The 27,874-nt window shown below is 34.3% G+C and overlaps 1 pseudogene; it reads right to left on the bottom strand.

Annotated features, from left to right (window-relative positions):
* LOC132490415 (protein downstream neighbor of Son-like) overlaps positions 1–27,177 on the bottom strand; it is a 162,979-nt pseudogene extending 135,802 nt beyond the window's left edge.
* Positions 27,178–27,874: the final 697 nt, after the last annotated feature.

Genomic DNA, 27,874 nt, shown 5'->3' on the forward strand with positions numbered 1-27,874 from the left:
AGAGAAGAGTACCCTTTCCTAATCCAAAAAGACCACAAAGACCCAAATGAAGATATTGCCAAATTACTTAATTTTTTGTGATTTCCTTGTTTGTTCTGTGGATGATTTTTATAGTATTAAAAACTACAGAAATATCTATTATGATGCAAGTATAGGAATTTTCCATCCTGGATGAAATATATTCAATCTAGAGAGGACAGTTTTATACCAAGGGCTTTTCTATTTCTAACCCTGTCTGTCAACTCCCATGAACCTCTCTATCAAGGACTTTTATGGCTTTGGGGCTATTGATAACTACCCTGATATTCTCTGAACCATATCTTGCAGGATTTTTCCACCCTTCTGAGCCTATTTTTCATTGTGAAATAAAGAGGTTTGAGAACAAAGGAAAGAAGTTTAGTTGAGAATCCCCCTTCAGTTGTGAAGCACTATACTTTAAGTCAGGGCAGAGCTTTTTTGTTTTGTTTTCCTGTTTTTGAACTAATTTATCTTGTGATCACTTTTTCTAAGAGGAGGAATTAATGGACCATATTAATTGTCCATTAACTGTATGCTATGAGGGGCTATACGGAATTTAGGCATTAGTTTATCAAGATAATAAATTAATTTCATTTTTCTTGTAGGAGACAATGGTTTGTTAAACTTTATTGAGGAATAAATGAGTTACAATAAATGGAATATATTTAAACTGAAAAAAAATAAGTTTTCATATATAGGTCTACCCCTGAAAACATAACTACAATCAAGATAACAAATGTTTCTTTTACCACCAAAGTGCCTTTTAATCTGAGTTTCCCTCTATCCCCATCCTCAGGCAGCACAGTCACTCAACAGCTTTCTTCTAAAGTAGTTTGCATTCTTTATAACTTTACATAAATGAAATACAATAAGTATGCATTTTTATCTGGAATTTTTTTGACTCAGCATAATGCTGTTGACATCCACCCTTGCTATGCATATATCAAATTTTTGTTGTATTTTATTGCTGAGTAGTTATCCATTATACGAATATGCCACAACTTATGCCTGTAAGTGTTGATGAATATTTCATTTGATTCTGTTTGAGAGCTATTATATATAAAGTCATTGTAAACATTTGTGTATGAGGCTTTGTGTGGATATGTTTTTATTTTTGGGGGGGTTGGTATGGATTGGAAACTCATATAGCAGGTGAATAATAATTTTAAAAACTGTCAAACATTTTTCAGAAGAAAATGGACAATTTCATATTTCTATCCTGAATGCAGGAGAGTCTAAATTGCTCCACAAACTCATTAGTACTTAGGATAATCAATTTGTTTTAATATTAGCCATTCTAATGGATATGTAGTGCTATCACATTGTGATTTTAATTTGCATCTTTCCAAAGGGTAATGATGTCAAGCATATTTTCATGGGATGGTTTGCTATTCGTATATCTGATGAAATGCATATACAAATCTTTTGTTTGTTTAGCAATTGTGTTTTTGTGTTTCTTGTTATTTTTATCCTTCTATTATTCAGTTGTGTTTTTAAAATATTTTTCTGAATGCAAAACCTTTATTGGACACACAGTTTTCCAATGTTTTATCAGCCTGCATCTTGCCATTTTCTTTTCTTTAAGGTGTCTTTCAAATAACAAAACTTGAATTCTCATGAAATCCATGTCCCATTTTGATTTGTGGATCATGAATTTTGTGCTCTAAGAAAACTTTTTCTACCTCAAGATAGGAAAGATTTTTTCCTATTTTCTTCTAAAAATTGTATAGGTTTAGGTTTTTCATTTACGTCAATGATCCATTTTGTGTCATTTTTTCTATTGTATGAGGTAAAATTTGACATTTGCATTCTTTCTTGTGGATATCTAGCTAATCCAGCATACTTTTTGTCTTTATTTTCTCCTTTAAATTGCCTTGAAAGCTGTTTTAAGTGAATTGACCCTATATATAACAATTTTACATCCAGATATCTGAAATTCTTGTTCTTTTCCACTGATGTACAGATCTACTTGTTTTTGTCAATACTAAAGCATCTTGATTACTATAGGTTTGTAGTAAGTCTGGAAAAATGATAAAGTGATTAAGCCCTCTAAGCTTTCTTTAAAAATTTCTTTGGTTGTGCATATACTCTTCAATTAAACTATAATCAGAGTGTCAATGCTCACCAAAAAGGCTGTTGGAATTTTGTTAGGTATAGGGTTGAATCTATAGGTGAATTTGGGAAGATTTGCCATTAAACAAAAATAGAGCCTTCTAATTCATAACCATTGCATATTTTTTTATTTATTCACATTATATTTCATTTTTTAAAAATTTTCAGATCACAAGTTTTACACACCTTTTGGTTAAATTTATCTCCATATAGTTATGCCATCAGTCCTACTTAAATGAAATAATTTTTTAAAATTCTAATAGTTTGCAACCAGAGTATAAGGGCAATATTGATTTTTGAATGTTAACCTTGTATCCTATGATATTACTAAATTCATTTCTTAGTTCTAGTAGTTCTGATAGGTGTTTTATCAACAGAATTTTTTAATGTAAGCAATTATATTATAAACAATTAAGGAAATATTTATTTATTTTCTCTCTTTGGACCTTTTATTTTTATTACCTTTGTACAACAGTGGGACCTCCAGTAAAACACTGAATAGAAGATATGAAAGTTCGTATCCTTGCCTCATCCTTAATCTTAAAAAGACAAAATTCAACTCTTTTACCATTAAGTATAATGTTAGATGTGTCATTCTTTGTCCTCAGGTGTAAGATTTTTATAGATGCCATTTAACATTTTGAGGAAGTTCCCTATTGTTCCTAGTTTATTGAGCATTTTTGTTATGAATGAGTGTTGTATTTTTCTCAAACTTTTTCCTACATATATTGAAAGGATCATATACATTTTTTTCCCTGTTATTTATTTTATTTTATTTTATTTTTTTGTGGTACATGGGCCTCTCACTGTTGTGGCCTCTCCCGTTGCAGAGCACAGGCTCCGGATGTTCAGGCACAGCAGCCATGGCTCATGGGTCCAGCTGCTCCGCGGCATGTGGGATCCTCCCGGACCGGGGCACGAACCCATGTCCCCTGCATTGGCAGGCGGACTCTCAACCACTGCGCCACCAGGGAAGCCCCCCTGTTAATATTTAAATTACACTGCTTCTTTTCAAAATGTAAGACCTACTTTTCATTCCTAGAATAAACACTACTTGGTACTGAGGTACTATCCATTTTCCCTGTATTGTTAAGATCAATGATTCAATTTGTGGATTTTTTTTAAAGGATTGTCCCATCTATGATACACACTGACCTTTAGTCTCTCCTTTATCTCTCTGTTTTTTTTTTGTTTGTTTGTTTTTTTTTTTCACACAGTACAGGAGGCTTTATTCATCCACACTGCTCTGGGGAAAGGCGGGTTCACTTTAATATGCTGTCCTCTCGGGCTTCTGCCAGTTCTTTCTCAATCTGTCTCTGCTCATCCTGCTTCTTTTTCTCCTCAGCTGCTATCCTCCTCTCCTCCTCTGCCCGGGGTTTCAGGTAATCTTGATGAGCGGAGAGACCTGCACCGGCGGAACCATCTTGCCCGTGACCTCCGTACCGGAAGCCTATCTCTCTGTTTCTCTCACTCTTTCACTTTCTCTCTTCTTATCCTCCTCCTTCTCATTTTGAATATATTTATCAGTTCTTGGTATTAGAGTAATATTAGCTTCCAAAGGGGGGAAAAATGTTGGGCTATGATCCCTCATCTTCAGTTTTCTGAAACAGCATATATAAGATGAGATTTTGTTTTTTTTTGTTTTCTATAACACTTCAATACAATTTACCATTGAAATCATCTGGACTTGAAATTTTTTGGAAAGGTTTTTGATAATGTAGTCCATTTTCTCTTCTTAAGTTGTAATGCCAATTATGATGAATGGTATTTTTAAAGACATTTGTCCATTTAATCCAAATTGTTGAATTTGTTGACATACATTTGTTCATAGTGTTTTCTTGCTAATCTTTTAATGTCTCTAGAATCTGTGATAACCTCTTTTTCATTCCCAAGAATGGCAATTTGTGTTCCCTCTCTTTTTTTCTTCATCATTTCAGTTAGATGTTTGTCAAACATCAAAGCACCATTTTTAACTTTAATTTTCTCTGTTGTCTCTCTGTTTTTAATTTCATAGAGTTATGCTTTTATCTTTTTATTTCTTGCCTTATACTTGTTTATACTTTGCTTCTTTTTTTCTGATTTGTTAATGTGCAAAGTGAGATCACAAAAGTTAACTCTTTCTATTCTTATATAAGCACATTTTATGATATGTTGTAATTTTTTTGTCATTTATCTCAAAATATTTTCTAATGTCCTTTGTGATTTCACCTTTGACCCATAAATTTATTTTATCTGATATTAAATTTTGCACACTAAACTTCCTAAATGGATTGTTTACATGACACATTATTTTACAACTATTTACTTTATACTTATCTGTGTATTAACCAAATCATATTCAGAAACACTCTGGGCTGCAGTTGTATGAAATCCATTTGGAAGTCTTCTAAAGGACCATGATGCTTGCTTGGGTTATTGTTCAAATTTTGCATTGATAGTTTTACCAGCATTATGCTGGTGACCTATGAGGAATGTTCTAGAGACACCCTCACCAACTTGTAAGACTTTATCACCAGGGTTGATTGAGTACAGTGGCCAATTTAACCTTGCTCTGATGGATAAAGTCCTGTACAATTTTAAAGATTTTATTTCAGATGCTCTGGTTCCATCACATGGGCACATTGATATTGCTAGAGATTATTATTGTATAATTTGTATCCAGGTATTGTTCCATTATTTTTTTTTTCATATTCTGGAACTGATTGATGGCTTTCCATGACCTCTTTGAAATTCTCAAAATATGTAGCTTGGGCAGTAGTACAGGGGCCAGGATTTTAGTGAGAGTTGCTTCTTTGACATAATGATCAGCTAAGGTATTTTTCATATTTTCTGTTACCTCTCCCTCCACCACCCTCACACACTGCATTATTGTTTTTTGTTTTTGTTTTTGTTTTCATAATAACCACCTCCTTTAGAGGTACTAATATGCCTAATAGATCTTTTATCTGTTTAATATATTTTAATTGGAGTTCCTGCTGAAATGAAGATACTACCTTGTTTCAAAGCATTCCAAAATATTTATTTATCCACAGAATATATATTTATCTCCAGATTTTGGGCAAACTCCTGTGAGTGAAATAAATTACAAGTCTAATAAAGGATCTTTTTCTAGGGATGAGTTGAGACATATTATGGTGTAACCAACCTAGAATCTAAACAGTTATGAATTTCATAACAGTATTTAAAACACTAAAACAATGGATAGAAATGTGTCAATGAGATTTATAATGTAATTTCTTTTGAGATAATTTTACTTGGGAAAAATGCTGTGTCTTATGAGTGAGCAACAAATATTTCACAATGAAAGGGACCATCAAATTTAAGGGACATATTAAAACCAAGTTGGCAGAGAATGGCATTATTTAACTGCAGCTGCTTTTGTGCTGAGACAAGGTTAATGAACTTCTGCCACAAAATCAAGAGAAAGAGTGTAAAATTTTACTGGTTTCTGATGACGTCCATGAAGGTAAAGTACCAAAGGTTTATCTGGGAAATTCATAAATAACAACAAATAAAGATTCATGACGATTATGCAGGCCCAGGATGAAAGATTATTTAGAGTTAATTTTAAATCACAAAACATTTCATTGATGCTCAGACAGCAAACATTCATCTCAGAGTCCAATTTAATGCCTTTATTATTTTTTTAAATAAAATTTTTAAATGTTACACTCCATTTACAATTATTACAAAATATTGGCATAGTCACTGTGTTGTACAATATATCCTTGTAACTTATCTTATGCCAAATAGTTTGTACCTCTCACACCCTCGCCTCAATATTGTCCCTCCCCCATACTCTGACTGACAACCAATAGTTTGTTCTATCTGTGAAACTGCTTTTTTTCTTATTTTCACTAGTTTTATGTATTTTTTTGATTCCATATATAAGTGATATCATATACAATTTGTCTTTCTCTGTCTGACTTAGTTAACATATTGCCCTCCAAGTCCATCTATGTTGCTGCAAATGGTAAAATTTCATTTTTTTAATGACTATTATTCCCTTGTGTATATATACCACATAGATGGTATATTTCTCCATTCAGCTGTTGATGGTAATTTAAGTTGCTTCCATATCTTGGCAATTGTTCATACTGTTAGGAACACTGGGGTGCGTGTGTCTTTTTGAATTAATGTTTTTGTTTTTGTTTTTGGATATATACCTATATATATATATATATATATATATATATACATACCTACCCAGGAGTGGGATTGCTTGGTCATATGGTAGTTCTATTTTTAGTATTTTGAGAAACTTCCATACTGATTTCCACAATGGCTGCAGCAATTTCCATTTCCACCAACAATGTACAAGGGTTCCCTTTTCTGCACATCCTCGCCAACATTTGTTATTTGTATTCACTTTGATGATAGCCATTCTAACAGGTGTGAAGTGATCTCTTATTGTGGTTTTGATTTTCATTTCCCTAATGATTAATGATGTTGAGCATCTTTTCATGTGCCCATTGGCCATCTGCATTTCCTATTTGGAAAAATGTCTATTCAGTTTATACAGTTCTTCTGCCCATTTTTAATAGTTTTTATTTTTTGATGTTGAGCTTTATAAGTTGTTTATGTATGTTGAATATTAACCCCTTATTGGTCATATTATTTGCAAATATTTTCTCCCTTTCAATAGGTTGTCTATTCATTTTGTCAATTGTTCTCCTTTGTTATGGAAAAGCTTTTGGTTTAATTAGATCTCATTTGTTTAATTTTATTTTATTTCCTTTATTGTAGGAGACAGATCCAAAAAAATATATAGCTGTGATTTATGTCAAAGAGTGTTCTGCTTATGTTTTCCTCTAGGTGTTTTACAGTATCTGGTCTTACATTTAGGTCTTTAATCAATTTTGAGTTTATTTTTGTGTTTGATGTTAGAGAGTGTTCTAATTTCATTCTTTTACATGTAGCTGTCAAGTTTTCACAACACCACTTATTGAAGAGACTATCTTTTCTCCATTGTATAGTCTTGCCTCCTTTGTTATAAATTAATTGACCATAAGTGTGTGGGTTTATTTCTGGGCTCTCTATTCTGTTCCATTAATCTATGTGTGTGTTTTTGTACCACTATCATACGGTTTTGATGACTGTAGCTTTATAGTATAGTCTGAACCAAGAAGAATGATTCCTCCAGCTTTGTTCTTCTTTCTCAAGAGTGTTTTGGTTATTCACGGTCTTTTGTGATTTCATACAGATTAAAAAAATTGTTCTGGTTCTGTGAGAAATGACATTAGTATTTTGATAGGGATTGCATTGAATTTGAAGATTGCCCTGGGTAGTATGGTCATTTTAACAATACTTATTCTTTGAATCTAAGAACACAGTATGTCTTTCCATTTGATTGTGTCATCTTCAATTTCTTTCATCACTGTCTTATGCTTTTTGGAGTACAGTAAGTCCCCTACTTATGAACCTTAAAGCTGCAAACTTTCAGAGATGTGAACATGCATTTGCATGTCCAGTCACAAAAGTTAGCTCACGTGTCTCATGTACATTGTCACATGCGTGCATCCTCTACAAGTGGTTGTGCTTTTGTGTATTCTACTATATAGTACTGTATAGAGTACAGTAGTACAGTATCTTTATTTCAAGCCCAGGAGGTCCAGAAGCAAGCATCAAAGCAGTGGTGATGTAACTGGTACTGCTAAGAAGTGCCAAGTGATAACAATTGAACCTGCTGTGCAACACAAGCAGCTTATTAATGAAGACCGGATGAAATTGGAGGCCCAGAGAAAGGATGAAGAGAGACAAGAGGAAGAAGTAACTGAAGAACCAAAGAGATCCCCAATGCAGGATATGGCAAAGGGATTTTCTTTATGTGAGGAAGTATTGTCAGTTTTTGAGGCACAGGACCCAAACATAGAACGGTACATGAAGGTTGCAGCAACCATTCAGAATTCAATCCAATGCTACCATGACATCTATGACAAGGAAAAAAGAGCTACTACCCAGGCATCACTGGATCATTCTTTCAAGAGGGTAGATAGAATTTACTCTAGCAAGGAACCAGAACCTGTGCCATCAATATCAGGCATGAGTGAAATTTCAGCTGCCCTCCCTCTCCAATTGCTGATGATCCTTCAGCTCTACCATTTCCCACCTCCTCTCCCTCCTCCAGTCAGTAAGTCTTCTTGCCTTTTCACTCGATACCAGCCCCTGTATGCCAGCTGTTATACTGTACTACTGTACTTTTCAAGGTACTGTACTGTAAGATTAAACACGTTTTCTTTATTTTTTGTGTTTGTTTTTTATGTATTCTTTTTGTGAAAAGAATTATAAACCTGTTACAGTACAGTACTATATAGCCAATTGTGTTAGTTGGGTACATTGGCTAACTTTGTTGGACTTACAGACCAATTGGACTTACAACTGTGCTTTCAGAATGGAACTCATTCATATGTAGGGGACACACTATACAGGTCTTCTGCCTCCATAGGTAGATTTATTTCTCGGAATTTTATTCTTTTTGATGGGATGGTAAATGGGATTGTTTCCTTATTTTCTCTTTCTAATAGTTAATTGTTGTGTATAGAAATGGAACAGATTTCTGAATATTAATTTTGTATCCTGCAACTCTACCAGAATTATTGATGAGCTCTAGTAGTTTTCTGGTGGTGTCTTTATGATTTTCAACTATAGGATGTTCAATAATATAGTAAAACAGTGACATTTTTACTTCTTCCTTTCCAATCTGGAGTCTTTTTATTTATTTTTCTTCTCTGATTGCTGTGGCTAGGACTTCCAAAACTATGTTGAATAAAAGTGGCAAGAGTAAGAATCCCTTTCTTTCTCCTAATCTTAAAGGGATTTTTTTCAACTTTTCACTGTTGGGTGTGATGTTAGCTGTGGGTTTGTTATATATTGTCTTGATTAGGTTGAGGTAAGTTCCCTCTCTGTCCACCATCTGGAGAGTTTTTATTATAAATGGATGTTGAACCTTACCAAAAACTTTTTCTGCATATATTGAGATCATCATATGGTTTTTATTCTTCAATTTGTTAATGTGGTATATTACATTTACTGATTTGTGGATATTGAAAAACCCTTGTATCCCTGGGATAAATACCTCTTGATCATGTTGTACAATACAACATTTTATGTCTTAATTAATAAATTTTAGCTCTTCTTGAATGTTAGTTAAAACACATTATCAGATTTACTGATTAATTCCCTGAATATCCATCTACATTATGTAGCAATAACACATTTTAAATAATTGAAATTAGCTCAAGATTTGGGACTGATTGGTTTACTGTTGCCACAGTTTGTTCAGGAGTGTAGGCTATTTCTAGCTTGCATTTTATTCATTATTGTTACATCATTAAGTACATTTTATTAATTCTTGCATTCCATTAAATGCAAGAAATACTTGCTTAAGTATTTTGTGCATTTTCTTTAGTTGGAAATATTTTCATTGGAAGATTACAGAAGATAATACAATATCTTCCAATCCAAGATACTGCTACCAGGATAACAACGTTATCCAGTACTTATTTCTATCTATCCAATAAGACTATGTAATAGAATGTTTTCCCACAGCCATAAAAATAAGGTTTTGTGACAAATATCCATAATATTTAAGAGTACTTGAAGACAGACTTTGTCAATTGCAAGTTTATATATTATGGGGAAAATACAAGTGTATATTCAGGAGCAAAGCACATGCTATTCTCTTGACACTTTCATTCTAATATATATTTGTGTTTACTTAGCTTTTGTACTTCAGAGAAGTAGAGACACATTATTTCTTGATGAAGATAAGCATTAGCACCATTATTTTTTCACCCAAAGAAAAAGACTGTGAAAACGTTTAACACTGCTCTTAAGGCTGCAGCATTTTTCTCTTTTCAAGATGTGAAGATTGAATGCTCCTTTGATAATCTTTCCTGTGAAAAGCCACTAAATATGCCTTTTATCTATGAAAATATAAAGCAAATGTTCTCTTTTGAAATGGTGTTAGTATTGTATAAAGCTGAGCCCTGTTGAAGTAAAAAGTGCTTTCATGAGTTTGAAGATAATTTTTCATGATGAGTTGTGACATACTTCTCTTGAGATCATGAATCACTTTTGGGAATATATACATATTTATATACAAATATATAGATAGATACATCTCTACATACTTATAGATGTATATACATATACAGATTTTGATGATGCCATGTTACAGCTTATTATTTCTGCTTGCCAGGTATCATTATGTGTATTTGCACTTCCTCATGTAATATGGAAGAGTTACTGGCATGAACCTAAGGGCAAATTTATGCAGGTTGAAGTTCAGGGTAAGAAGAGATTCAGTAAAGTCTTCATAGAATTGAGAAATGTGTTGATATTTAAAGAACGAAGCCATTGGGAGATTACACTTCTACTGCAGACATTGGCCCTACTGGTTTTGAATATGTGATTTCTCAGGCATTGAAACTTCAAGGAATTTGAAGCAGAAAGGAAGTATATGGTGATGTAATATGAGAGAGAGCATATATACAAATAAGGGAGCACCTTTATAGCATTTTCTAGAAATAGTGGACTTTATGAATAAAGGAGATTTTAATAGGGATGTAAGAAGAATTGACTCTATTGGTGTGAATACTGAATTATTTATATCCAATGAGTGAGAAGGTCTTGATATATTTAGGGGAGGGTAAATATAGACTAACTTGCATAAGAAAGATTTTGAAATTCTAGACGTGTTTCTTAAGGTTATCACAATATATCTTTGTTGATGTTGTCATTAATTTCACATAAAAGTAAGGATGATGAAAATTATATGTCCCCTGTGTTATGTTTTCTTGAATCCCATAATTTCTTGGCTCACTACTCACTAAGATATATCTATAGTGAAAATAGCTGAGACTAGTCAGTCTCAGTTTCTGAGCCTGTGAAAAGGGGCTAATGTAACTACCTTATATATAATATTTGTCATAAAGGATAATATGAAAGTATCCATAAAGAACTTAGCAAAGTGTCTTTTTTATTCATTTTGTTATTTTCCTTTCTGTTATTGTCTTAAAATGATTTATCTATGCCTGTGAGAATAGCTAGAAGATAAAAAACAAACAGCCATTTATATATAGTGGTTCTAAAATATGGTACAAAGATAAAATAGTACGTTTCTCCTGAACACTGATGGACCATAAGAAGACAGAGTTGAGCAGGAGTAAGGCACAGTGAGATTGTTGGAATGGTACTTACCACCATTTCAGGGACCTCACACAATGGGAAGCTACATTCTAAGTTGATTCTGGGAACTTTGCCCAACACACATAAACTCACACACATAAGCTTTCTTGCAACTTCTTTCCATTAGACAAAAGCTGTAAGGAGATTTTCTACTGCACAGAGTTCCATGTAGTTTTTACCTATAACAGCATATTATGTCAGTTGTTTGCAGATCCATTGAAGAGTCCTTGGAAACTCTTCTATTTGTATAACATTTGTCAAACGACATACAGGCCTAAAAATTGAGGATCGATAGTGTGAATAAACAACTCTTCTATGGATGTCAAGGATATCCACACTCGAAAGATTTTGTTTTTTTCTGTCCATGGTTTAAAGACAGATCAGCTAATACATTAGATTATAGGATTCAAGAAAGGCTAAACTGTGGACTTAGAAGTCATATAGTCATTAAGGGTCTTTTTGGTCACAGCTGCTATCTCATGTCTGTGTAACACCATATGTAGTAAGATTATATATAGTGAGATTATATTATTATTATATATAGTAAGATTAATAAAATGATTTGATTAAAAAGTACAGTGGTCAAAAAAATGACAAGCTGTTAAATTCATAGCATGTTGTGACAGCTAAGTAAAGGCATGTTTGTCTATACCATTTTAAGACAGGATTTGTCTCATTAAGTTCTATTAATGCTGAGGGCCATACTAACACTTTTTCCAAAATGGAAATTTTATAAACATTATATGACGTTCACTTATACAAGATTATCAGTATCTAAATAGTCAGCATATTGTCTGTGCATTTAAAGAGTTTCTAAGAATAAAAGATAAATAGCTAATTATTTTATGTTCATTATATTCATTCCATTTAAACATAACAAAATAGTTTGCTGCTTAATAAACATGCTGTTGATACATACAATATCATAGACAAGTTCTGCAAAGAAGAGGCCATATTTATTTGATGGGCAAATCTTATGTATCTCCCCATATATTTAAATACAAATTGATACAACTAGTGAAATAAAAGGCATTTATTTCACTGGAAAATGGCTGTGCATTTGTTATGAGGATGTTTTAGTGGATATTTAAAATAATGTCAAATGAGGCTCTTAGGTTCATTCAAGTCTTACCTTTTGAAATGTGAATTAACCAGAATCTGGCATTTCCTAACGTGGGACCCAACACAAGACACTTAAATCATTTTGAGAAATATGTTCCAGATAAGTAAGTAGGTGCAATTATATGAAAGTCTTCCTTGTTGGGATGCTTTGAAGTTTAAATGTTATAAAGTTCATATGAGTACCTATTAAAGTGTCTTATACATTGTAGATGCTCAATATGTATTTTCTGTCTTTGCAAATACCAAGCTGTTTGACCCTGGTAAATTTCTTGAGTTCTCTGGCTCTTCATTTTGTCACATGAGAAATGACAAAGTTGGTCTACATGATCTCTGGGGTTTCTGTCATTTTAACTAAAAAGTTCCAATTCATATTACTTATCTACAGTGAAATATTCCATCAATAGTCCTCACTTGATTTACCAGTAAAACGTGTGTGTCAGTGTGTGTGTTTATATGAATGTATTTTAAGATAGTAATTTCAGGTAAAATTTGAACTAGTATTCCTGATATAAAGAGTTTCTTTTATTTCATGTTATAAAACCTCAAGACAGGTTTGTAAGGGAAATTAATTAATTACAAACAAAAACTGTTATCTTGGTTTAATAGTCTAGATCCTCAGAGAAGCAGATGTCAGGAAGTGATTAAATGTTCAAAGAATTTATTGGGAGAAACACATGTTTGAAATTGATTAGGGACAGGGTCTTCAGATTACATGATGAAATTCTGACCCCATGAAAGGGAGAGGAAAAAAAAAAAAAGGAGTTGTAGACTACCTTTCTTTCTAAGAAAGATTCTTCAAAGTTAGAAATTCCTCCAGCCAAATTCTGCTTACAAAGTAGTCTTTAGTCTCCTAGAATGGGTCTGCTTTGGGATCTCCACTGCACTCCATTATGGGAGTTGTGGCCTTAGCACTGACATAGCAATGAATTTCCAAGGGATCAAACAGGGCCCTTGATCAACTGTGCTTCTTATAAGAATACGTCTGCGAGTATGCTCACATGGCTGCTGTGTCTGTTGTTACTGTTTGCCAAGACTGTCTTATTGGTGGCGAAATGATCCTAGTGTCTTAGAGTAGTGATGAGGTCAGAGATTGGGCTGTGTCACTCGAGATCATGAAAATGCATTAGAATTTTGTGAAAACTTCCGTTGTCCACTGACATCATGGGAGTAAGCTACATGCCACCTCAAACCTAATTCAAGGGGCAGGAACTTTCTCTGAAAGTTTCTGTAGATATTATTCATATTAAGATATCTTCCCATGAGACATCCCCAGTAACTTAGCTTATCCTCTCACTATGTCAACCCAAATTAAAAAAAAAAAAAAAAAAACTAGCTTCCCTGCCTTTTGAATATCTCCCTGTTTTTTTTGGTTGTTGTTGTTTCTTTTTCTTTTTGTTTTTTTTTGAATAGCTCCCTGTGGTTTAAAATATTTTATATGACTCTGGATATTCTGTTTGTGATTTTTAGTGTTATGCCATTTCCCTTATACATGTAACCTTCAGCCAATATCCAGGAAGTCTTACACTGACTAAATTTAGCAACAATTGTCAGATACTACAGTAGGAACAGTTCCAAAAATATACATAAGATACAATGTCAGCACTCCCCATGTTTCCAACTGTGTTAACTATACACATCTACCAAACACCTTCAATTTTTTTCTTTGTTTTCTTCCTAAATCTTAATATTTTAGAAATAACATGTTTTTCCATTAATGTCCCCTGCCTTTTGTAACATTGTCTTCAAAGATGGCAAATATTTGATATAATTGGACTAGAAATGTTTAGAAAATTTAGACAGTTGGTTAGACTTATATTCAACTATGATTTATCAATTTAATAGTGTGATACAAGGTATTTATAAAAAGAGTAGAATGATTTTTTTCAAATGGAACTTTTTCTATTGTCAGTTTCTTTTAATTATAGAATATATTCTAGACAGTATTTGTAAGAGATATTATGAACTGTAGTTTACTCTAGGTACTGAAGAGAAGGAATAAATAGTAAAATACAATGGAATAAGCACATACATCTTTTTTATGACAGAAGGTTTTATTTACTCTGATCCTTAATTTCTTCTTGCTCTGGTCCTTGGACTTTGGGAATGTTACCACTATTAAATGATTAGATCTGAAATCCATTCAAATGTCTTATAAACCTCACTTATTAAATATTTGTAAAACAATATATATGCACAATGAATTGGCAAGATTACCATATCATAAGTATAACTGTAAGAGAATGGCTAATTCATTATAGCAATCTCAGAAAGTCACAGTCTTTCAAGTCTTAGTTTCTTAGTAACCTGACATCAGAGAAAATTCCACAATGTAATGAAAATAATTACTTACCACATATTTTAAAACCAATAGCTTTTAGGTAATATGAAATATATAATATAAATTCCAGAAAAGCACAATATGATTAATTAGAATAATTAGATTAATGGCATAAATCATTCATGCTCTTCTAAAAACCAAGTCAAAAACAGAACACACAAATAACAATGAGCTCCTTAAATATATACTTCCATGAAAAATTAAATATAAACTATATTAAATATGAATGCACAGCTGTTTCAATTTATTTCAACCTTGTACATTGGTTTCTATTAACTTCGCTTTTCTTCCTCTCTTTTATTCCTGCCTTCTTAGTGGTGCTTCTTTTCCTAGGTGGTTTATAATTCATCATTATATTCAGTGAAGCATATGGCTTCTTTTACATGCACAAAATGAAATGCATGTTTAGGGATTACATAACCAAATATGAGCCTCTCCTTATATCAGAGTATTATTTTCAGAAATCTCTGTGAGGCTGCAGCTACAACCACATCTCTCACAGATCATCAACACGGTCAAATGCATTTAGGAAGACAGTCAAAAGGGCGTAGGCAATTTCAGCAGCCTAGAAGAGTTTTGACTGGATTTTTAAGTGCTAGAAAAAAACTTTCAGGATATTTTAGTAGTGAAGAAGGACTCAAAGTGTTATATTCATTATTTTCTCACTTCTCTGGGTTAAATATGCCACAAAGAAGAAATATGATTCTACATTCTTCATCTTGCAACAATCAGTGTAGGAAACATATTAACGCTACCTATGAAAAAAGTAAGAATTGCACATCGAGTATGTTAATATTCCTAACTCGATGAATACAAGAAACATATATAAAAGGAAATAATTCTGTGAAATTGTATATGAAGTCTTGGACAAAGTGATATAAGGCAAGTCTAAGCAAAACTAGAACATGAGTCAAAATTTTTTTATCAGATAAGGTGAAAGCATAACAAAACAAATCATTAAACATGAAAATAAAGGCATTTTCTAAAGTTAACAGATACAACTTAAAATACAGTAAATTATGAGTCATAGAACATAGGAGCAATGTCAATTTCAGAAGTTATAAGAAAAAATAGAAATATTCAATAATTAATTCATTTTTAAGTTGAGGTGTATTTTACATGCTGTGCAATTGGCTTTTTGTGTTCATAGTTTGATGAGTTTTACAAATGCAAACAAGTCATGTAACCACCAGCTCAATCAAGATGTAGAACAGGTCCAACCACCCCTGCTCCCCTCAAATCCCCACCCACCAAATCCTCATGCTCCTTTGTAGTCACCCCCTCCTCCCTGGCAATCATTGATCTGTTTTTTTTTTTGTGTGTGTGGTATGCGGGCCTCTCACTGTTGTGGCCTCTCCCGCTGCGGAGCACAGGCTCCGGACGCGCCCGCTCAGCAGCCATGGCTCACGGGCCCAGCCGCTCCGCGGCATGTGGGATCCTCCCGGACCGGGGCACGAACCCGTGTCCCCTGCATCGGCAGGCAGACTCTCAACCACTGCGCCACCAGGGAAGCCCGATCTGTTTTATGTCTCTATAATTTTGCCTTTTCCTGAATGTCATATAAATGGAATCATACAGTACATCACCTTAAAAGTTGAGGCTCTTTTCGCTTAGGATAGAAAATGCTTTGAGATTCACCCATGCTGTTTCTTGTATGTAGTTACACTAAATTTCGTATAAATGGATCCCATAAATTTTCCCAGAGATTCTTATTCTATAGGTTGGATATAGAGCATGATTAATAAATGATCGTTTATTTGATGCAAAAGGGCTTTGGAAGATACAGTGAGAAGCCCTGAAATAGGCAAAAGTAAACTTCCCCAAATTAATGCAGAAGACTGTTTTCAGGTATAGTTAAAGTAGTAATGACTTAAGCCTCCTGGCACTCTGTCTATTCCCAAGACTAACAGAACCTTGAGGAAGCATGGATCCTAGTTTTATTGATAAAGGTCATATGTACGAATTAGACATTCCACTCTAGAAGGGAGGGTTGATCATTAAACCACAGATCTCACATTTGGCAAAATATGATTGTCTCTTCAGAAAGGCAGTGTTCATTTGTTACAAGCAATAGGAATGTCTGTAATTAGAGAAGTAAAGGAGGTATATTAGAATTATTTTATTTGTAATAAACTAGCTAAACAATATAATTTATCAGCTCTTGTATCTGGAATATTCAGGATTACAATTGACAACAGGGACAACTGGAGCTAGAGAGTCAAGTATTTCTCCCTTTATCTCTGCCTCTTGCTCTCCTTGCCCTCTGTTATGGATTGAATTTTGTCCCCATCCCCTAAAGAAAATGGATATATTGAAGTCCTAACCCATAGTACTTCAGAAGGTGACTTTATTTGGAAATAGGGTTATTTCAGATGTAATAAGTTAAGAAGAGGTCATGCTGAAGTAGGATGAGTCTCTATTCCAATTTGACTGGTATCTTTTTTTTTTTTTTTTTTTTTTTTTTTTTTTTTTGCGGTATGCGGGCCTCTCACTGTTGTGGCCTCCCCCGTTGCGGAGCACAGGCTCCGGACGCGCAGGCTCCGGACGCGCAGGCTCAGCGGCCATGGCTCACGGGCCCAGCCGCTCCGCGGCATATGGGATCCTCCCAGACCGGGGCACGAACCCGTATCCCCTGCATCGGCAGGCGGACTCTCAACCACTTGCGCCACCAGGGAGGCCCCAATTTGACTGGTATCTTTATAACAAGATGGCCATGTGAAGACATGAACATTGAGAGTACCATGCAATAAAGGCAGAGATTGGAGTCATGCAGCTGCAAGGGAGGGAATGCCAGAAATTGCTAGAAAACTAGAAGCTAGGAAGAGGAAAGGAAGGATTCCCCTATAGGTTTCATAAGAAGCATAGCCTTGAAAACACTTTGATTTTAGACTTCTAGCTTGCAGAACTGTGAGGAAATAAATTTATCTTGTTTTAAGCTCCCACTTTGTGGTATGTTGTTACAGCAGTCCTTAGAAAGTTATATATCCCAGTACAAAGAAACTGAGTTTTTTTTCTACCTATGTCAAATTTATTCTCATCTACTGAAAACTGGTTTTCTTCTGAACCAGAGGGAAGGGGGAGTCAGGAATCATGATCACAGAATGTTCCAGGTTTACATCACCTCCATTTTTTTATTTTGTTTTGTTGTGGTCCCCAGAGAGACATAAGAATTTCCTGCATATTATCTCTGTATATAAAACTCAGGGTAAGAACTGTGATTGGCCAATCAATATGATTGTTATCAGAATGACTGGGATACTTGCTGTCCTCTATGACAAGAAGAGGAGGAAGCAGAGTGATTTACAAGTCCTCCAGAACCACAGGGAGTAGAGGTGTGTAATGATGAGGGTGAATTTTGAGAGAGGGACTTCTGAAAAATTGCATTTTTGGTTCTGAAGGGTTATTGAGCATTAAAAGTAGAGATATACAACTAGATAGATAGATGGATGTATATGTTTATCTATTATATATATATATATATGCACACATAAACAGTGAAACAAACACATTTTTACACAAATTCTAAGATGCTATACCCATCGTTCTACTGTTATCATATATCAAGAAAGTTGATAATCAAATGTATCATTATCTACATTTATAGATATACCCAATTGAAGCATAAAGCAAGGATCTTCTTTTACCCTGAGAGCAGAGTCTGAGGATGGTAAGCTTTGAAGTCAGAGAGACTTGGATTCTAATCTGAGCTCTGCTGCTTGTCATCTGTGTGATCTTCATGATCAATTCGCCCTCTTAGAACTTCAGTTTCTTCTCCATGGCAATGGCTTTTGGGAAGATCAAATACGAAGCATAAAGCTTTTAGCAGACTGCATGGAAGTTTTTGTAAGTTGCTAGCAGTTGTCAGCTAATTTTTATTTTTTTATCATTTTAATTTCTCATTTACAGATTAGGCCATTGTTGCCAATAGGACTATGGTCTTGTTTTACTGGTCATGTGTGTATGTCTGAAGTCAGGAACAGAACTGAGGAGATAAACCTGAGGGGGAGGAATTTGTCATAGGTTTGGGATAATGGGAAAATACTACCATGGACACTGAGGTTGATGATGTAGAGCAGCTCTCCTAACTGTAGAGGTTAGGTCAATTACAGCCCAGATTGTTCTTGGTAGACCCACAGAGCTAAATTTGGTAATGGACAACTTCACATTAGAGCAAGTCCCCTTATCCAAGCTTAATGTCAGAAGCCATTGTAGAAATAGATTAAGTAGCTTGTATGCTCTACTGTCTCCCATGAGCTCCCAATGTCTAGGATGTGACAATGTTCACTTAAACTACTTAAACTATCTATTCTTGCTAACCATGGCTGATTCTCTGATGTCATGGGAACCCAGAGGTGAAAGGTTAATTAAAGCAAAATCTGTTTAAATCTCCAGAGAAGAACTTGGGCTTAAAGACCCAACACTTTTGGGTGAAAAAATTTAGCCAACTTTCTTAACTTCGCTATGACTCAGTTTGTTTATATAATTGAGTTAATATGTGTTCACTTAGAAACGTGTCTGAGATATAAGTGCTACATAAGTGATAACTCTAATTTAACAGGAATAAAGATTATCATCAAGAAATATAAGAAGATAGACTTAATTTTGAAAATTACCATAATTAAAATGAAACATTAATTCACTCACACAGTAATACATTTGCATAAATGATCAAGGTAGCATCAATTGATTGGTAGCAAACAAAAATTAATTTAGAAAATGTTTTGCATATATATATATATATATATATATATATATATATATATATATATAAACAGTTTCCTAAATGTTACTAAAATAAGGGAGTCGATGAGATATCACTAACCACCCATTTAAAATGGCTGTAGTTATTACAGTTGGCAATATCAAGTATCTGTTTTTGCAAACACCAGAAAACTGACACACTGCTGCTGGTAGGATTGTAAAATGGGGCAACCACTTTGGCAAACTGCTTGTCAGTTTGTAGAAAGTTAAATCTACCCTAACTGCAATTCCACTCCTAGGCATTTACCAAAGAGAAATGAAGATATATGTCCACAAAACAATGTGTACATGAAAGTTCATAAAAACTTGATTCATAATAATCAAAAACTGGAAATAACATAATGCCCATCAGTGTTAGAATAGATAAATTGTAATGAATTTCTATAAAGGAAATACTTCTCAGCAATAATATGACATAAACTACTGATGTACTCAGTATGAATGAATATCAAAAACATTTTGCTGATGACAAAAATGTCATACAATTTTATTTCATTTACATGAAATTACAAAACAGGCAAAACCAATCAAAAAGAAACTCACTGTTTGCCACGCTCCAGAGTTCAGAAATATTGACTTGAAATAGGAATGAGAGTATATTGGGGATAATGGAAAAATTCTATATTCTGATCAAAGTGGTAGTTATATATGGGTGTATACATTTGACAAAATTCATTGACCTATACACTTAAAATGGGTGCACTGTATTATATATAATTTAAACCTCAATAAATGACAAAAAAGTAGGACTATACTCAATATTAAAGATGAACTAAGACAAATAAATACGACTTTTTACATATATTTGCTCTATGATAGGCAAGAAAAAAAAAACTGGGCTTGATGATAGTGGTTCTAACTCAGTAGAGAAATCGTTGTATGAGGCAAATTAGGAATACATAAACTTTCATTCATTTTATTAGTAAAAATCACCGGGCTCCATAACATTTTCCAGGTATTTCTGAACGTTTTGAAAAATTGTTTTAAATATTTTAGGAATTGGCCCATATTATTTTCTGTCCCTTGGTTTCCTCAGGCCACCAGACTACTCTCTCTATTGATGATGGTTGCGAGATAACCACCCCGTATGGATCACAGTAATCATCTCAAGAGTTGATGTTGCAGGATGGATCCTTTCTGCCTGTGAGGGAAGAATGCTGATTGCATATCCCTGTCACTACTCCATTTCAAGTATATAGCAAAACATTCTCTATTCCTCCTAACAAAGTAGAAAATAGATTATATCTTCTATTGAGAAAGCTAAGAAATATGGCAGTGAATTACCAATAGAAAGTAACTTCTGAGCACTAGGGATTTTTAGGGGTCACCCCTAATACAGAACAGTTCTGCTCTCTCCCCAGATCCTGAACAAGCTGAGATTCAAAATAAGGTGTAAATATCAAGGCCAAAATGTTACCTTTAATATGGATAGACCCAGGTAAGAGGATAGATTAACATAGAAACAAAATGGACCCTCTAAGGCAAAACTAGGGAGACTAAAGCCAAGCTGTCAGAGGTGGTACTGCTGTAGGTCAGCGAGGTTTAGAGACCAGCATAGCACACAGAGAACACATATTCTCCTAGGGCAAGCTGTTTCCCAAAGTAAAAAGCATCAGTTATTATTTCCAAATTTCCAAATCATATATTTCTTTCCACCATACAAGGGACAAATAAGAGAAGGAAAGTAAAAGGAAACACTAAGAGTGGTAAAATAGTATCCCTCCCACGGATAATATTTTAATTTGCCTCACAATATCCAGTCTCTACCCTTCTCCATCCTGATGCATATTCCAAGAGGCTGAATTTATGGACTAAATCCACAAGATTCATGACTCTAAACCTATTGGGTTTGGCTAATGGGAGGCACTGGCAGAAGATAGGAAGTATAAGGTGAAGGTGGCCAGAGGCTTCATTTCTCTGCAGAAGTCTAAAGTTCTTGTCACCCTTTCCAAAGCTCCAGCTCCACTTCTTTCTCTGTATTAAATAATATTTTGCCCCTGACCCTTCTTTCCGATGCATAGTAATATCTCCCATGGTTTGCCCTAACCCCGACCACTCAGGTAAATAATCCCTCTGTAAACAACTCATGATTGCCTATTAGAGCAATCTGGTTTTTTGCCAGCTACTATATTAAAATGGCAGTTTGTTCCCAGTTCTCCTCATTAAAACACAATCAAAGCTTAATGTCCAGACCCTCTCAGGAACTTCTTATTCATATGACAGAGAAAATTTTAGACATGACCACAATTAACAGACACAATAGAAATTTGGATATTTGACAAAACATAATGATATGCCAATGGAGAATTGGTTATTAATATGACTAGTTTATTAAGTATTTGGTGTCAAATAAGGAAAATAGAAAGTTCTTTTTAAAGTCAGTCTGGTCTGATCTTCTTAGAGTTGGCCTGCAGTCATGATATCTTGATAATTCACAATTATGGTAGACTTCACCAGTGTTTTCTGAATGCTTTAATTTAGCCAATGCTGTAAAAAGAATGCAACTTTGTAGGGTATTCTACATTCTTTGTTTTCGGTTCCAAGAAATGTGAACATCAGTCACTCAAAACCATAAGTTCCTCAAGATATATTTTTTCTTTGAACCAATTTATAAAGAATTGCATAGAAAAAGTCACTTTATGTGATAATTTGTAGTTCCTCAGATAAGCTATCTTGTTTAAAAATATACATTCTCTGGGCCTCCCTGGTGGCGCAAGTGGTTGAGAGTCCGCCTGCCGATGCAGGGGATACGGGTTCGTGCCCCGGTCTGGGAGGATCCCATATGCCACGGAGCGGCTGGGCCCGTGAGCCATGGCCGCTGAGCCTGCGTGTCCGGAGCCTGTGCGTCCGGAGCCTGTGCTCCGCAACGGGGGAGGCCACAACAGTGAGAGGCCCGCATACCGCAAAAAAAAAAAAAAAAAAAATATATATATATATATATACATTCTCCTGATCAGATATTGCTACTATGAATTTTTTAAATGATATATACAGGCAGAAGCCCAACAAAACAATATATCTTGTATTTGCCACACCAATTACAATATGGTTGGAATGATTAAAAACTTCAAATGCAGACAAAAGTAAAAAGCACTTTTATTCACAAAAAGACATTTTAAGTACTTTGTAAATTTTAAACAATTTTAGATGGTGGCAATCTCCATCCCCTTAAGGCAGTTTCAATTTGAACATTATCGAGTCATGCAGGTTGTGTCTCCCTTCTAGACTGAAGTTAAATAAAATTGTTTCATTACCATATCCACCGTTAAATTGCATGAAACATTAGCATCTGTTCAGAAGTGAAGCTCTCCCTGGGGTCATGTACTGGAGAATTCTGTGTGTCCCAGTGAATCTGAGAGAAGACTTCAGATCCCCAAAATGTCTCCAAAGTAATTTACTTTTTAGCAGTGGGAAGCCTTGGTCTGAGGAATTGAACTCTTTGAAAAAAAATCATTTAATCACAAAATTAGTTATTTTTATCCAAGTCACCATTTAGAGCAGCATTTTGTTTCTGTTCTATAACTGCAGCCCCAAATGAGTCACTTAATAGGTGAGATAGACTGAATGTGTATGTTTATTGAACAAGTTATCCAAAGAGATCAAAGAAACAGTATTATAGAGACTAAGTTAAATAGTTTTTGCTTAATTTTTAATAGTAAAAAAGACTGTAACCTGTAGAAGTGTGTAAAAAAGCTAAATATGGACTAACAGGAAGTAAAAGAAGATGCAGCAGATAGACAGCTAGCTAAAATATATATTTAAAAGAAAAACACACTGAAATTGAAATCAGAAAAGCAGTTTCTTATAAATCTGAATGTTAATTAATGATGTAATATTTGGCAAGTTGATTTTTGTATTCTCTGAGTCTGCTTTTTCATCTACTTGAAGAGGAACTGTTCTAGATTTCTCAGTTTCTGCTCAAAACTTACATCCTGTAATTCTACTGGAAATTAAGTTATTAAGAGTTAACACAATTAAATAGAAAAATAATATATTCTCTATCCCATTCTCTTTCTGCTTTGATTTTCATGGAAATTGATAGTGATGAAAATACATAAAGTAAGTGATAATAACAGGTATAGAAAATTTTAAAACTTGAGGACATATGATTAAGTATTTAGTCCATCATTCATTGACTATATCAATTAGTTTAGCCATAGTGGTTTATTTCTAGTTCTTAGAAAGTATACTGTTCACCTACTTACCTAAGGGCCCTCCAACTGTTACTGGAGTGCATTCTCTACAACCCTTCTTCACCTATTAAAAAGGTAATCCACATTTAAATTATGAGTCTAAATGTCTTTTATTCAGGACAAAAGCAATGATACTACCATCTTCCTCCCACTGTTTATATTAGTTAATTCATTCATATATTTATCATGTATTTATAGGGGAAATTTAATCATATCTGTGCATTTCCTATTGATGCTTTAGCAAATTACCACAAACTTAGTGGCTTCAAATAGCACTAATTTATTATTTCACATTTCCATAAGTCAGAAGTCTAATACAGGTATCATCTCAGGGTTAAAATCAGGGTGTCTGCAGGACTGTGTTCCTTTCTGGAGGCTCTAGAATGAGAATTTTTTTTCTTGCCCTTTCAAGTAATTGACAGAATTCGGTTCCTTGTGGTTGTAGAACTGAAATCTCAGTGTCCCTGTTGGTTGTCAGGTGAGGAAAGCTTCTAGCTTCTAGAGACCACCTACACACCCTTGTTATTGTCTTCCTTCCTCCGTCCACCATCATGAAAGCCAGCACCTGTGCGGCCAGTTTCTCTTACACTTCAAATATCTCATTCTTTTTCTTCTAATTTACCTTTCTCGTGCAGAAAAGGTTCCCAGTTTTAGGAACTCAAATGTTTAGTTTAAGCCAACCTAGATAATTCAGGATCATCTACCCATCACAATGTTCTTAACCTTAATCAAATCTGCTAAGTTCCTTCTGCATTATAAAGAAATATTCTCACAGGTTCTTAGGACCTGTGATGTCTCATGGAACATATCAGGACATGTATTAATATGATTACTACAGTTTTGAAGTAAGCAAAAAAGATTAATATCTTTTTAATAGAATGTTGTACCCTTTGAAGACTTTCTAAACCTATAGGGATATGTTATTTCCATGAACATTATAATTTATAACAATCTAGTTTAGATTGATAGCAATGTAATTTCAATAATATTTAAAATTTGTCTCTATAGAGCTATGTTCCACCATTCCTTTATGCTATTTTTAATCACAAATCATATCTTTATACATTATGTGCCCAAAAATGTAGATATGTAATTAGTATTTTATGCAATTTTCTTTATAAAATTAATAACACTCCTTTAAAAAATGAAAACAGTGTAGCCTAGGGAGGTGTAACCTGTCATAGTTGAGTGCAAAGTGCTATGGAACTTACATTTTTATACCTAAAATGTAGTGAGTTTCTAAGTTGAAAAAAATCCACTAACTGCTAAGGAGAATGGATGAAAAGAGAACAATATGTAGAAAGTTATCATGATATTTCATAACACATAAAACAATGGCCTTATATGGGGGGCAGTGGGGAGAAATGCAGAAGAGAAGGAGAGAGAAAGAAAGAGTAAGAAAAGGAAGAAGGAAGGTAAAGAGAAAAAGAGAGAGAGAGAGTGAGAAACACATACAAAGGATAATAAAAGAAAATGAATTCAGACTTTGATGGGAAATTCTGGAAGCCAGAAAACATGAAGGAATGCCTTTGAAATTAAGAGAAAAATAAGCAAATAAATAAATAAATATATAAATAAAAGGAAGCAAAATTTGGGTTAAAATTCAATACCTAAGCAGTCAATCAAATATGAGATGTTAAGGGAACACAACCTAAAAATTATTACCAATCATGTAGTCTTTGTCAAGATGCTAAAATGGAAGTACCAAATTAAGGAAGGCATGGGATAAAGGAAAAAGGGGACAGAACATTCTCTCCTGGAGGGAGGTTACCAAAATGAGTGGAGTTACCAAAATGAGAGTAATTAATAAAACCCAGCTAGCCACCTTCCCAGATTAGAGTTGATAAAATTGCTTGTTCTTGTACTTGAAATGCATAGAGGGACTTCCCTGGTGGTCCAGTGGTTAAGACTCCATGCTTCCACTGCAGGGGGCATGGGTTCAATCCCTGGTCGGGGAACTACGATCTTGTATATAGTGTGGCAGAGCAGAAAAAAAAAAAAAACTGATAGATTATTTGATGGAAAACAGCTTTACAAAAGTTGATACTATTGGTAATAATTTGAAAGTCCTTCTCTCTGGGAAGGGAGAAATGGATGAAATGAGGAAAGGAAGCTGTTGTTTTTATAACAAACTTATTGAAGCATTTGACTGTTAAAATAATATGCCTAGGGCCTCCCTGGTGGCGCAAGTGGTTGAGAGTCCGCCTGCCGATGCAGGGGATACGGGTTCGTGCCCCGGTCTGGGAGGATCCCATATGCCGCGGAGCGGCTGGGCCCGTGAGCCATGGCCGCTGAGCCTGCGCGTCCGGAGCCTGCGCGTCCGGAGCCTGTGCTCCGCAACGGGGGAGGCCACAACAGTGAGAGGCCCGCATACCGCAAAAAAAATAAATAAATAAATAAATAATAATAATATGCCTATATATTTATAAAAAATATTAAAAAAGAAAAAAGAACAGCATAAGATCTTAAAATAAGAAAGTGCATGTCCCTTATTCAGTTGAATGAATCAAAATTATAATTGCAAAGTAAGTATATTAATACTGCAAAATGAAATACTGAAGTACTTAAGCAAACTGTTCTTATGGTTACATAAAATGTTGGAATGGTAATCTATCTAAAAATTAAATACAGCATTACAGATAGACTGCTTTTACCCTCAATTCTATGTATTGAATGAAACCTTCTTAACTGCATGTACAGTATTTAATATTTTTGAGGCAAAATATTAATACATGATCCTTATGTCAACTTGACACAGAAAGCTGAACTGAATGGTGTCAGGTTTATTATACTATAATTTCATGAAAGTTACAAAAATATGTTTAGGACAATATATGAGTCATAATTATTAGGCATTTCAGTAAAGTAGGCAGACTCATTTTTCTTTGATTTTGGAAAAGTAAAATATTAGAAGGTTTATAATCAGAAATAACAGAGTGTTTCATTTAGGTGTCCAAATTTCTATTTATGCATAGCACTGTTGACAAAAAAACATGCACAAGCTAAAGGTTGAGAGTTATGTTTTGTTTGGTGGAAATTTTTAGGACTTCAAGCCCAGGAGACAACATCTCAAGTAACCCTGAGAGATCTGCTTCGAGTAGGTGAGGGGTGGAGCCAGGTTACATAGAAGTTTTGCAACAAAGGACAGGTAGCCCAAGAATCAAAATATTATTGTTAATTAAGAAAAACCAGATATCTCAAGTTAAGGAATTTAGCACTTTTCTATGTATGGGAAGATGCGAGAGTCTGTGCTCAGTGAAATCATTCCTTTGATAGGCATCTCAGCTGCCTGGGGCCAGTATCCTGTGATTTCACATCCTGAGTTTCCTCAGGGCTCACCCTAGGGAACGGCTTCAGTCTGATGGTTGCGAGATGGCAGGTATTCTTCTCCTTCCTGAGTTCCTTCACTAGTGGTGGCTGTCCAATTGCTGATGACTGTAACATCCTTTGTTTACTCACATGGCAGGCAATATTCCATTTATCAATACTTATACTATTTACTCTCTAAAAAATGTTTCTTCCAAAAAGATTCCTTTAACTAGCTTATGGAATCTTAAATCATATTAATTATATAGTAAATATTCAAAATAGTTTTCTTATACCAAGATGTTATGTTTTTTCAGTATAGAGGTGTATCTCTCCTTGAGCTTAAAGACATACTCAGAAAAATATTTCTAGAAACCATTGTGAATTTTCTATTTTCTATTAAATTTTCTTTGAAACCATGATACAGAGTTAAACAAGAAAATGCTGGCTTTCTTTGCAGGTAAACTTCTCCTGTTGCCCAATGCTGCTTCCAACTTTTCCCTTTCACAGGTGTTGATCCATGATGATAATTTCATACCCTAAAATCTGTTTTAACCATCTGCTTCCGAGACTCTGATCTATGAGATTATCCTAACAAAAGTAGTATCTCTGGCACTTTCTGTCTGTGCAAATATTTATTTCCATTTTTAGAGTTTATCACAAGCACTAATGTCATCTGCTAAAATACCAGTGTGGTTAGATGCTGTTTGTAATTCTATTTGTCCATATTATTTATGCTATGAATTTTTAAATTTAACTGAAAAGAATCCATTAGCTCTATGAATCTTTTATTACTGTCAATAAATTAGTACTTGCTTAAGATATTTTCTCATGT

This window comes from Mesoplodon densirostris, chromosome 5 (genome assembly GCF_025265405.1).
Source record: "Mesoplodon densirostris isolate mMesDen1 chromosome 5, mMesDen1 primary haplotype, whole genome shotgun sequence".
In the NCBI taxonomy this organism is placed as follows: domain Eukaryota; kingdom Metazoa; phylum Chordata; class Mammalia; order Artiodactyla; family Ziphiidae; genus Mesoplodon; species Mesoplodon densirostris.